Source organism: Schistocerca cancellata, chromosome 1, assembly GCF_023864275.1.
Source record: "Schistocerca cancellata isolate TAMUIC-IGC-003103 chromosome 1, iqSchCanc2.1, whole genome shotgun sequence".
In the NCBI taxonomy this organism is placed as follows: Eukaryota; Metazoa; Arthropoda; class Insecta; order Orthoptera; family Acrididae; genus Schistocerca; species Schistocerca cancellata.
Window position 1 is genome coordinate 536815577 of NC_064626.1, and position 13085 is coordinate 536828661.

Sequence of the window (13085 nt, forward strand, 5' to 3'; positions counted from 1 at the left end):
GTGCCACGGGGAACTGTGACTGTTTTGATAACTTCTTGTTACAAGGAAAATTGTCAACATACTCGCACAAAGCACAGAACTCTAACCTCCCACCGCAGACGACGGAAGTCATGTAGTATCCAGACGTGCGTGCCTCCCGCGTATGACGTACACATGAGCTCGGCCAGGGCGGCAGCAGGAAAACGCCCGTCGTTAGAGTTTGTCCACAGCACCATTAACCTCCCACCGTTAATCTAGAGTTGGCAACTTCGCAGCGCTGCGCCTCTGCTGTAGCCCCTAATTTGCGATACTAGGGCGTTGTGGTCCCCTAGGCTTGAGGAACAGCAGAATGTGCTGAGTCAGAGTTTAGGGCTGACAGTCAATACTCGCCATATAACAAACGGTGTCTCCTTGGTCTGTAAAGACATACTGTGGCGAAAAATCAAAAATATCCTAAATGAGTGAAATTTTATTGACATACTAGCTCTGTACCCGTCTTTGCGTGGTTATTATTTATCCGAGTCTTAAACTGGATTGAACAAGAAGTAAAATTATCTTCAGTTCGTTTTCGATTAGTTTCACCCGTCATCCTCTACGCTCGCACTTCTTCGCTATGGTCGCTAAGCAGACTCTGCCTCTGTTCCCTCGGTGGCTCAGATGGATATAGCCTCTGTCACGTAAGCAGGAGACCCCGGGTTCGAGTCCCGGCCGGGACACACATTATCACCTGTCCCCGTTGATATATATCAACGCCCGTCAGCAGCTGAAGGTATTAATACATAATTCTAATTTCGTTCTAGACGGCTGCAGGTCACCAATGGTGTCTGTTCTTATGTCCGAAAGAACAGACACCATATCCACATAAGTATATCTTATTTTCTAGATTGAAAGTCATATACGTATCAAGTTCGATTCATATCACTCAAAGCATTCAAGGTCTTTGTTGCCGACCGAGTGACCGAGCAGTTCTAGGCGCTTCAGTCTGGAACCGCACTGCTGCAACGGTCGCAGTTTCGAATCCTGCCTCGGGCATGGATGTGTGTTGTGATGTGCTTAGGTTAGTTCGGTTTAATTAGGGGACTGATGACCTCAGATGTTAAGTCTCACAGTGCTTAGAGCCATTTAAGGTCTTTGCTTACATGTCCTCTCCACGTCTATACATAGGGATGCCATGAGCGTCTTACCAGTAGAGTATTTTTTCTAGATTTTAAGGCATATGTGTACCAAGATGGCTTGAACATTCTCTGTTCATTCGCTAGATGTACTTACATGGTAACATCTTCCCTCTCACAACCCCTTCTCTTAGCCGCAACACCTCTACTAGGGGCCATAGTCTCGACCTTTTCTTTTTTTCAGATGTTGGGTCAAATATGTGCCTACATTGGTTTAAGTTAGTATAAATGTACCAGAACTCAGACTTCCACGTCGTCCTTTCCTATTGCGACATCTACATCTACTTCTACATCTACATGGATACGCTGCAAATCTCACTTAAATGCCTGCTAGTGCATTCACTGAAACACCTCCACAATAATTCTCTACCATTCCACTCTCGAACAGCTTGCGGAAGAAACGAACACCTATATACTTCCGTGCGAGTTCTCATTTCCCTTATTTTAATATGATGATCGTTTCTTCCTATATAGGTCGGCGTCAGCAAAATACACTCCTGGAAATGGAAAAAAGAACACATTGACACCGGTGTGTCAGACCCACCATACTTGCTCCGGACACTGCGAGAGGGCTGTACAAGCAATGATCACACGCACGGCACAGCGGACACACCAGGAACCGCGGTGTTGGCCGTCGAATGGCGCTAGCTGCGCAGCATTTGTGCACCGCCGCTGTCAGTGTCAGCCAGTTTGCCGTGGCATACGGAGCTCCATCGCAGTCTTTAACACTGGTAGCATGCCGCGACAGCGTGGACGTGAACCGTATGTGCAGTTGACGGACTTTGAGCGAGGGCGTATAGTGGGCATGCGGGAGGCCGGGTGGACGTACCGCCGAATTGCTCAACACGTCGGGCGTGAGGTCTCCACAGTACATCGATGTTGTCGCCAGTGGTCGGCGGAAGGTGCACGTGGCCGTCGACCTGGGACCGGACCGCAGCGACGCACGGATGCACGCCCAGCTCGTAGGATCCTACGCAGTGCCGTAGGGGACCGCACCGCCACTTCCCAGCAAATTAGGGACACTGTTGCTCCTGGGGTATCGGCGAGGACCATTCGCAACCGTCTCCATGAAGCTGGGCTACGGTCCCGCACACCGTTAGGCCGTCTTCCGCTCACGCCCCAACATCGTGCAGCCCGCCTCCAGTGGTGTCGCGACAGGCGTGAATGGAGGGACGAATGGAGACGTGTCGTCTTCAGCGATGAGAGTCGCTTCTGCCTTGGTGCCAATGATGGTCGTATGCGCGTTTGGCGCCGTGCAGGTGAGCGCCACAATCAGGATTGCATACGACCGAGGCACACAGGGCCAACACCCGGCATCATGGTGTGGGGAGCGATCTCCTACACTGGCCGTACACCACTGGTGATCATCGAGGGGACACTGAATAGTGCACGGTACATCCAAACCGTCATCGAACCCATCGTTCTACCATTCCTAGACCGGCAAGGGAACTTGCTGTTCCAACAGGACAATGCACGTCCGCATGTATCCCGTGCTACCCAACGTGCTCTAGAAGGTGTAAGTCAACTACCCTGGCCAGAAAGATCTCCGGATCTGTCCCCCATTGAGCATGTTTGGGACTGGATGAAGCGTCGTGTCTCGTGGTCTGCACGTCCAGCACGAACACTGGTCCAACTGAGGCGCCAGGTGGAAATGGCATGGCAAGCCGTTCCACAGGACTACATCCAGCATCTCTACGATCGTCTCCATGGGAGAATAGCAGCCTGCATTGCTGCGAAAGGTGGATATACACTGTACTAGTGCCGACATTGTGCATGCTCTGTTGCCTGTGTCTATGTGCCTGTGGTTCTGTCAGTGTGATCATGTGATGTATCTGACCCCAGGAATGTGTCAATAAAGTTTCCCCTTCCTGGGACAATGAATTCACGGTGTTCTTATTTCAATTTCCAGGAGTGTATTTTCGCATTCGGAGGAGAAATCTGCTGATTGAAATTTCGTGAGAAGATCCCACTGCAACGAGAAACGCCTTTGTTTTAATGATTCCATCTCTACCCTGTATCATGTCAGTGCCAGTCTCACCTCTATTTCACTATAATACAAAACGTGGTGCTCTTCTTTGAGCTCTCTCGATGTACTCTGTTAATCCTATCTGGTATGGATCCGAGACCTCCCAGCAGTACTCTAAAAGAGGACGGACAAACTTATTGTAGGCAGCCTCTTTAGTGAAGCTGTTGCATCTTCCGAGTCTTCTGCTAATAAAACGCAGTCTTTGGTTCGCTTTCCCCACAACATTTTCTATGTGTTCTTTCCAAGTTAAGTTGTTCGTAAATCTTATTCAGAGGTATTCAATTGAATTTATGACCTTCAGATTTTTCATATTTATCGTATATCCGACATTTGACCGATTCCTTTTAGCACCGATCCGGATGACCTCACACTTTTCATTATTTAGGGTCAATTGTCAATTTCCACACCATACAGATATCTTTTCTAAACCGTTTAGCAATTTTTTTTGACCTTCTGATGACTTTACTGGACGATAAACGACAGCATCATCTGCAAACAACCTAAGACGTATGCTTAGATTGTCTCCTAAATCGTTTATATAGAAAATGAACAGCGAGGGCCTATAGTACTACCATGGGGAACACCAAAAATCACTTCTGTTTTACTCGATGACTTTCCGTCAATTACTACGGACTGTGTCCTCTCTGAAACGAATTCACGGATCCAGTCGCATAACTGAGATGATATGCTGTTCTAACTTTGAATCTTCTATTCAAAGAACACCAGTTTAAAAACTGTCTGGGCACATAATTCACTGTATTTTTTGCAACATTTTTCAATATTTGCTCGAAATTTATTTGAAAACAATGTATAATTAGTGTGATTCCGTGAAAATAAATACAATGTGTGTTTTTATGGCACTATCCATGCCATTATTTTTTTCTGAATTCCATGTTATTCAGGTTTTCGATAAGTCCATGCAAACGAGATTACACTGCACTTCTTCTCTACATTTCAGTATCATAAATGCATATGTACTGCACGCCCATCAGTTTCAGACTTATGCGAGTGTTTTACTCTGTTTGTATTTTCTCCTACTTGCTTGCAAGAAGGCATGACCTCTGGCTTCTTAATATACTTATTAAGGGCCTCAAACCAGCTTTGCATCTCTAAACTCTGAATTTGCATACAGGCAGATTAGTGTCATTTCGCTGCGTATTGCACTGTCATGTAAAGTAGGTAATCAGATACTATGTACCGGCATGTTCGGAACATTTGGTCTGTAAGGTGGTCAACAACTCGCAATAGCAGCAAACGGTCTGAAGGCGAGGGGAGCATCCAGTCACTGGGAACTGCGGACAGTGTCCTTACCTGTGGCTGATGACTTTCTCTTTTTATGTCGGGTCTCAGTGGCCAGAGCGACGGGCGCTGGCTATTTTTACAATGGTTTATTTCAGTTTTCTTACGGAAGCCTCATACACTGAAGAGCCAAAGAAACTGGTACACCTGACTAATATCGTGTAGAGCACGCAGAAGTGCTGCAGCATAGACTCGACTAATGTCTGAAGTAGTGCTGGAGGAAATTGACACCATGAATCCTGCAGGGCTGTCTATAAATCCGAAAGAGTACGAGGGGGTGGAGATCTCTTCTGAACAGCACGTTGCAAGGCATCCCAGATACGCTCAATTATGTTCATATCTGCGGAGTTTGGTGGCCAGCGGAAGTGTTTAAACTCAGAAGAGTGTTCGTGGAGCCACTCTGTAGCAATTCTGGACATGTGGGGTATCGCATTGTCCTGCTGGAATTGCCCAAGGCTGTCGGAACGATCAATGGACATAAATGGATGCAGATGATGCTTTGTCCAAATTAAAATCGTTATCTCTATTTATTACATTATTAGCTAATCTAAACTCTATAGCTTCCTTGAAGACAGAATCCCAAAAGGAGGAGGTGGATGTTAAAAAAAAATCTTCACATCACTGTAGCTCACGGAATGCCCTGTATCAGTACCACAGTCGACTTGTCTGGCTGTGATAAGCGTGTGTATCTTCGATGCTCCAGACATCTCTGTAGAACGGTGCGCCTGTTTGACCGATGTATGACTTCTCGCAATTTCCAAAAGGAATCTGTTACACACCCGCTTTACGAAGGAGTAAATCGTCCTTTACAGAGCCGAATAAAGCTGCAGTCTTCATGCGAGTCCGTAAGATCACCTTAACACAGTGTTTCTCAAGAATATGGCCTATCTTGGAGGAAAGAGCACCCACGTAGGGCAGAAACGCACAAGATCTGTAGGAATTACTATCTTCTTCCCCATCACATACCTGCATTCTAGGTTTTACAGTGAATACTCTACGAATTTGTTGCGGAGAAAATCTATTTGCTTTAAAAATGTTTTTGAGCTGTGTGAGCTCTTCTTGCAAATTATATTTATCGGATATACAGTGCGCCCTATGCACCGAGGTCTTAAGGACACCTATGGTCTGTGAAGGGTGATGGCAGCTACTGGCATGTAGATATAGATTTGTGTGTGTTGATTTACGATGTACGACATGTCCTAATGTGCCATCAAACTTACGGCACATGATATGATGTTTCGTTGAATGGTTCGCATGCTGACACTTGTTGATTGCCCAGCACTGCAATCTGCAGCAATTTGAGGAAGGATTGCACTTCTGTCACGTTGAACGATTCTCTTCAGTCGTCATTGGTCCTGTTCTTGTAGGATCTTTTTCGGCCGCAGCGATGTCGGAGATTTTATGTTTTACCAGATTCCTGATATTCACGGTACACTCGTCAAATGGTCGTACGAGAAAATCCCCACTTCATCGCTGCCTCGGCGTTGCTGTGTCCCATCGCTCGTGAGCCGACTACAACACCACGTTCAAACTCAAATCTTGATAACCTGTCACTATAGCAGCAGTAACCGATCTAATAACTAAGCTAGAAACTTGCTGTCTTATAGAGCGCGTATTCTGCCTGTTAACACATTTCTGTATTTGAGTACGCATACTTATACCAGCTTCTTTGCCTGGCGCCACGCCTGTGCTATTGAGACGTTACAGATAAATGACCGCCGTGGTCGACGGAAAAGCCGACAGAACGACACCACACGTAGCAACCCAATTATCATATTCCATTGGCGTCCGTCTCATTAAAGTTTCCGGCGCATAGTCCTGACGAAGGCTATAATTAAAAAGAAATGGCTCTGAGCACTATGGGACTTAACATCTGAGGTCATCAGTCCCCTAGAACTTAGAACTATTTAAACCTAACTAACCTAAGAACATCACTCACATCCATGACCGATGCAGGGTTCGAACATGCGACCGTAGCGGTTGCGCGATTCCAGACTGAAGCGCCTAGAACCACTCGGCCACACAAGCCGGCAAGGCTATAATAGACTGCTCGACTGTTACGACAGCATACTTTTCAGTCACCATCGGAAATTGGCGGAAAGGTATGGTACTGGCGCCTAGGTAAGCAGAGTACGCTAGGGGGAGTCTATACAAATTTGTTTTAAGGCCGCAGTTGGCAAAAGCTTTGTTTATCGGCGACGACTGGCCGAGTTCTGGCATGCGGAGCGGTCGCTCTCTGTGCGCAGAGCACCAGAGAATTTGAGAGGTTGGTTCCTGGCCGCCACTGGAGTCGACCGCGTACTTTGCCGGCGCTGCTGCACAGTAATTTCATTCGTAGTTTCATTCATCCGGACAATCAGACGAACACTTTTTTTCGCGCTCGCACTTCGATAGGTCTCCAAGGTGGAGCCCGTCTCCATGCAGCGGAGGCGAGCACGAGTAGAGCCGTCATCAGCACGCCGCCTTGCGCCGTGTTGTCGGTAATTTACGTAGCTCCGATCTGTAGTGTTTCAGTTGATCTTTCAGCTGCCCAAAATTCGAACCGAGGTTTCTCAATGGTGCCATCCGTACCATCACTTTGCATCCGTAGGTGATATCTGGTACTGCAGACTGTTATCCATTACTTTATCCATATTACACATTTCACTTTTTCTCTTCGCTTCAACTTCTCATATTAGAGATGCACACCAGATACTATGCAGTGTCGTTTGTGGTAGGTTCTTCCCAACATGTCTATCAAGTAATGAATATTTATATGTTTGGTTTACTTTAAGAGACGTGATTGTTTCTTGTACAAATTCATGATCAATTCACACTCACTAGAACTCTTTCCCGTCAACATTTCTGGAGTGCAACTTTGATCAGTTAATTTAACAAATAAATTATATGAGAGACTAGCCACCCCAAGCGGGATTTACATCAGGGCCATTATACGACTGAGGTACACACTTTTTGCAGATTCAATGTAAACCCACTGGAGTGTGATTGGCGCAACTTCGTGATTCTTCCCCATAACTTGCATATGAGTTAGGAGTCCCACGATAGCGAACATGCGGCTGGTTTCCAAGCTGAAAGAGACCATGAAAGAGACAGCCGTTTCTGAGACTTTGAAACGTCCCCTTAGAACAAATTATGCATATGAAATGTCCACTTAGAACAATTGTACAAGACTGTGCTTAACCTGACACACAATGTTTTTAGCGCAACGCAATCTGACTATCAAAAATCCCTGCAAAAGAATGGCCCTGACAAACATTAAACTATACCTTTCACAAATCACTTACCTCACAAAAATCTTCGTTGCTCGAACTACTGCAATACGGCGAGCGCCACTACTGCCAGCTAAATAAAAGATACAAACTACGGAAGGCACTAACTACTGATAGTCTTAGCAAATGAAAGATTCTAATAGAGAACAAACAATGTATTTACCTCAAGATTCATAATATATACAGCAGTTCATGACATTTTTCAAAACTCCGCCATCTCTCTCCCCACATCCACCACTGCTGGCGGCTCACCTCCAACTGCCCAGCGCTACGCGCTGTTCGCATCCAGCTATAGCAGTTCATGACAACAATGGCAGACAACAATGCAAACTAGCCACATACTGCACACAGCAGAGCCAGTGATTTTCATACAGAGTGCTACGTAACGTTGCCAATAAAAAAACATAAACAGCAAACTTACATAAAGAAAACATAAACAGCCTACTTACATAGCCCCCATGCTCCCCACAAAAAATTTTACAAATTTTTTTGGGCAGTGGCCAATACAGATTTGAAAAAATTTTTCATAATTACAATAACAAAGATATCAAATGCACACACTTATTAATACAATGTTGGTCAAAAGCTAAAATTTTCTCACAGTCAATAAAGACAGTCCTGATCATTCACCACAGTAAAACTGCCGTTTCTTTTATCAAAGTCTGAGCAATAAAAGGCAATGCACACGGAAGTAGTAGATGTCCATGCAGTCTTGAAGAAGTAGTGTTGTCCTTCTAACAGAAAGACAGTGCTGACTCTTGACATGCTGACAGGTAATGCGCCACAATGGAGCAAACCCACAGCAGAGTCAGTCGACGTGTTGAAGAAGATTGGTAGGTAGGTCATCACAGAGCAGACCCACTGCAGTCCTGGTAGAGAGTATTGGTGGGCCACCAGAGGTGCAGACCCACTGTAGTCCTTGTAGAAATAATTATATTGGTGGGCCATCGAAGGTGCAGACCCACTGTAATCCTTGTAGAAATTGTGGTATAGGTGGGCCACCAGAGATGCAGACCCACTGTAGTCCTTGTAGAGACGGCCAGCAGCAATCTGTTGCGACTGTGCGGGTGCACAATCACCAGTGAAGAGTCTTGCAGTTAATATAACAAGTCCATAACCACCACTTGTGCACTCACAAAGTTTTTGGAATTGTCCTTAGAACCAGCAATGCTGTTATCCAGTCCCTTGCTGAATTAGTAACACACGTGCAAACACTAACAGTCCCTACTTCTCACATATTGTCCATATACTATGACCAACAGAAATGTGTGCAGTGAAATGAATGCTTACAAATTACTTAATTTGATTAACTGGCGTCAATTACAATTATATAACATAAGAATACAATTACAAAGGTACAAAATACATCATTAAAAACATAACAATACAGATAATATTTGTAGTAATATTGGCTTTACAAAAGAATTGAACTAACATATACATCAGTGTTACAGGAATTATAACATGAGTACATACATAAAAGATCAGAATCACTTTTGAAACGTCAACTTCACACATGAGCATTAAAACAGAATAAATAATGTCTAAACATCTTTACAAGGTAAATAACAGAGTATTAGAAAAATTCTACAACATAGCTGTCATCAGCTAAACACATAAGGACAGGAAAAACACAAATACACAAGGGTACACAAACACATAGTGGGAAAACACAAAAGGAAAGGACAACACACAATTACATATTGGGAAAAAGCAGCAAAGAGGAAAGGACAGGGTTTGTTTTACTGCAGTATTTTGCTCGGAGATCTCCCTTCATTCCATAGATTGTTCGTCTTATTTCAACCTTTGCTTCCACCAAAAAAAAAAAATCCTATCTAAGCATGCTTTCTGTATTTATATGTTCACACATTGCTTACCTCATCATTTATTTCCAAGAAAATCCTACCTATACCTCGTTCCTGTATTCTATTCATATTTCTTTCAAAATAATTATTTCTGATTGTACAATACTCATTGGGGCCCAAATCTCTCTTCGCAATGCATTCTTTACCTATTCTCCATAGTCAGTTTCTTATATAGTCTACCCCCTCTTAAGCTAACTTAAATCTACTGAGCTCAGATGCTAAACTAAGGGACGAGGCAATGCAGCAAAAAAAAATAATTAACACAAACATCAATGACAAAAAATAGAAATGGCAAAGCAAGCAGCATAAATTAGCAAAGCAAGTGCAATATTACAACTAATATAAGGCAATGCAGGAAACAAGAAAAACTAGCTTAGAAGAGTAACACAAAGTCAAATTCAGTAACACTATGCCTGACAAACAGCAGCAACTTATACCTAAACATGACATAGCTCAAGCAGAAAAAATATTACAGTAAAAACAACAATGCAGACAAGGGAAATGCATATTCACATCTTAATGTCTATGTAATTAAAGTGGTGCACCATAACAACTTATTGTAAAAAAAATATTACCATGTACTTGAAAAGAAAACTATGTGTCCAGTTACTAGTTCCTTCTTATTGTTCTTTCCTTTCCAAGTGCTCCTTTTTTAAAGAATGTGGATCATAAAATAATTATTTAATAGATCTGTTGACAGAAAGAGTTCACATTATCAAATGCATTTTATTTTATCAAAGCAATGCTGTAACACAGCTGGAAACCAGATATCAAATGAAATAAGCAACTACGAAAAGCAAAGCATAAAAATATCATTCAATAGTCATGTGGCATTTCGCTTCATAAGTTAATTGCTCTCAACTCTCGTAAAAAGACACTTGTCATAATCAGGTGTGCAGATGTATGAATATTTCCCATCAATTCATAAGCATTTCAGTAATTAGCACAAAGTGCGAGTAATCATATGTTTTTAAGTAACGAGGGTGTCGCATTAGCGATGAAAGGCACTCCCTAATGGCTTGTTCTCCAGGTGTTTGACACAGCTGTGTGCCCACAACGCATTACAAAAATCATATGTTTTCAAGTAACGAGCGTGTCGCATTAGCGATGCCCTCTACAAAGAATTGTCAACAGCGAGTTTAATGGCCTCCTTTTGTCCTTCTCTTCCACCTGTGCCTCTGGCACACCCTAATGGCTTTCTTTTCTACCTGAGCGTCTGAAAAGGCTTGTTCTCCAGGTGTCTGACACACCTGGGTGCCCACGTCGCATTATGTGTAGGTGGTCACTTAACTTTCTTACGGAAATATTTACGACAGCAGTTTCCGCTACAGTGACAGTCTCATATAAAAACATTTCACAGGTCAAGAATTTTATTGACATAAACATACCTCAACAGCATAATACACATCGTCGTCGTAAAAATAACATCATAAAACCTCAGTCAAATCTCAAAATCGTCGTAGCTTCCTCCAATAATTTCAAAACCTAACAAAATTCTCTGCTCATGTCAAAAGTGTCATCTGCCTCCAACGTACTTTAAAATCATACTCCCTTACCAAATACATCATTCAAAGTTCTTATAGTATCACAATGGTTTCAAAAAAAATTATGAACAGTTCACAAAGTGCAGACAAAGTACAATTTCTTAAGTGTGAAGTTAACCAACGGTGTAATCACGTAATCATCTGTCACTGACGAAATAAACAAGTTTGTCTCTCTCCGTTAAATGATCAGATAGCTGTGTAATTTATGTGTTAGAGAAATATGGTACCGATGTGTTAAATTGTATAAGCAAATACCATATTAGCTAGGGCTCCTTGTGCTTGCCAAACACATGGTACACAAAGTAGGCGTGTACCCCCCTGAGGTTTATTGTAATTATACCCTCAGGTGTTACAGATTACAGCAATGGAATGAAATGTATCACGAAAAACTTTCTTTGTAATTCAAAAATCTTTAAAAATAAATGTTTTAAGTACAAAATTAATCACTTAAATACGTGTCCTGTAGCGCTAAATGTGCGTCTTGCTGTAAGATAATCTCTGGGAAGTGTCGTAGTCATTGTCCTCCGAAAGCTAAGTTCTGCAGAAGTCAATGTACTTACCTCATGATAAACAAAGTGAAATGCTTTGCGTATAGATAACTTAGTTATTACGCTTATTGCCGTGATGAGGAAAGTACTGTGCTGTAACGTATTGTTGTCCTACGGAAAAGGCTGTCTCCTTGTAGCAATAGCACAAAAGTCACCACTAAAACATGTCTCACTTTATAGAAGAATTCAGAAAAAACTGTGCAGATATAAAACAGATACACCTCAAAAGCAACATTGTAAATTGTCACTCATTAGTAACATCGTGATATAATCGTGTAGCTGTCAAAGAAACCAAATACTAAGTCATCTTGAATCTCACAGAAAGTACTTCAAATCCTGAATCCACTCTCAAGCAAACCAAAATGTTGCATGTTAACAGTTTCTCAGTGTGACAAATTGTACAAGTAGCGTGAAGTGAAAATTGCAAAGACTAAGTTAAAAAGCAGATTATCTGTCAATAAATGGTTTTACATGAGAAATGTGGTGTAAACCTTTACTCTTCCTAGTACGAAGAGTTTCAACTTCAACGCAATTATCATGTGGTATACGTCGGATTCTGTAAGGTCCATTGTAAACTAGAAAGAATTTGTGACTCAAGTGTTTCTTCTTATGTGACAATGAATGAGCTTTAATGAGAACTTTCTGACCAATATATAATTTCTTTGCATTTGCTTTACCGTGTAGTTTTCTCCTTTTGTCTGCTGCAGATTTTATATTTTTTAGAGCCAAATCAATTATGTCTTTGTGTCGAAGTTTACGTGTATTCGGGAAAGGTACAAGCTCTCTGATTCTGTTCGGAGGTTCTTCATTCTTCAGTACAAGAGTAGGTGGTAAAGCAGTGGAATCATGAGGCATTTCATTCAGCACATTTTGAAATAAGTGTAAATATCTGTCCCAATGCTGATGCTTTCTGTGACAATAAAGTCTGCAAAGCTTATTGATTTCTTTCATAATCCGTTCAGACGGGTTACAATGTGGTGAATACAATGAAATAAAAACAGGTTTGATTTTATGATTCCGAAGCATGCGTGACCAAACAGCAGATCTGAATTGCGGTCCGTTATCTGAAATGACTTTACTAACGTGTCCAACTTCACGTAAAAAATTTTTAACAAAGGCGTTGGATACAGACCGTCCAGTGGCTTTACGTAACGGAGTGAAAGAAACAAATTTTGAAGTAAGTTCAACAGCGACTAGAACGTACGAAAATCCATTCGATGTTCTGACAAGGGGTCCCAAGAGATCAACAGCAGCAAATTCTTTTAATTTAGAAGGAATAATAGGAAATAACGGAGCACGATGTGAGATAGTAGATGGTTTCGCCTTTTGACAAAGTTTACAAATAGACAAGACTCTTCGAATTCTCTTTTCCATATTGTTAAA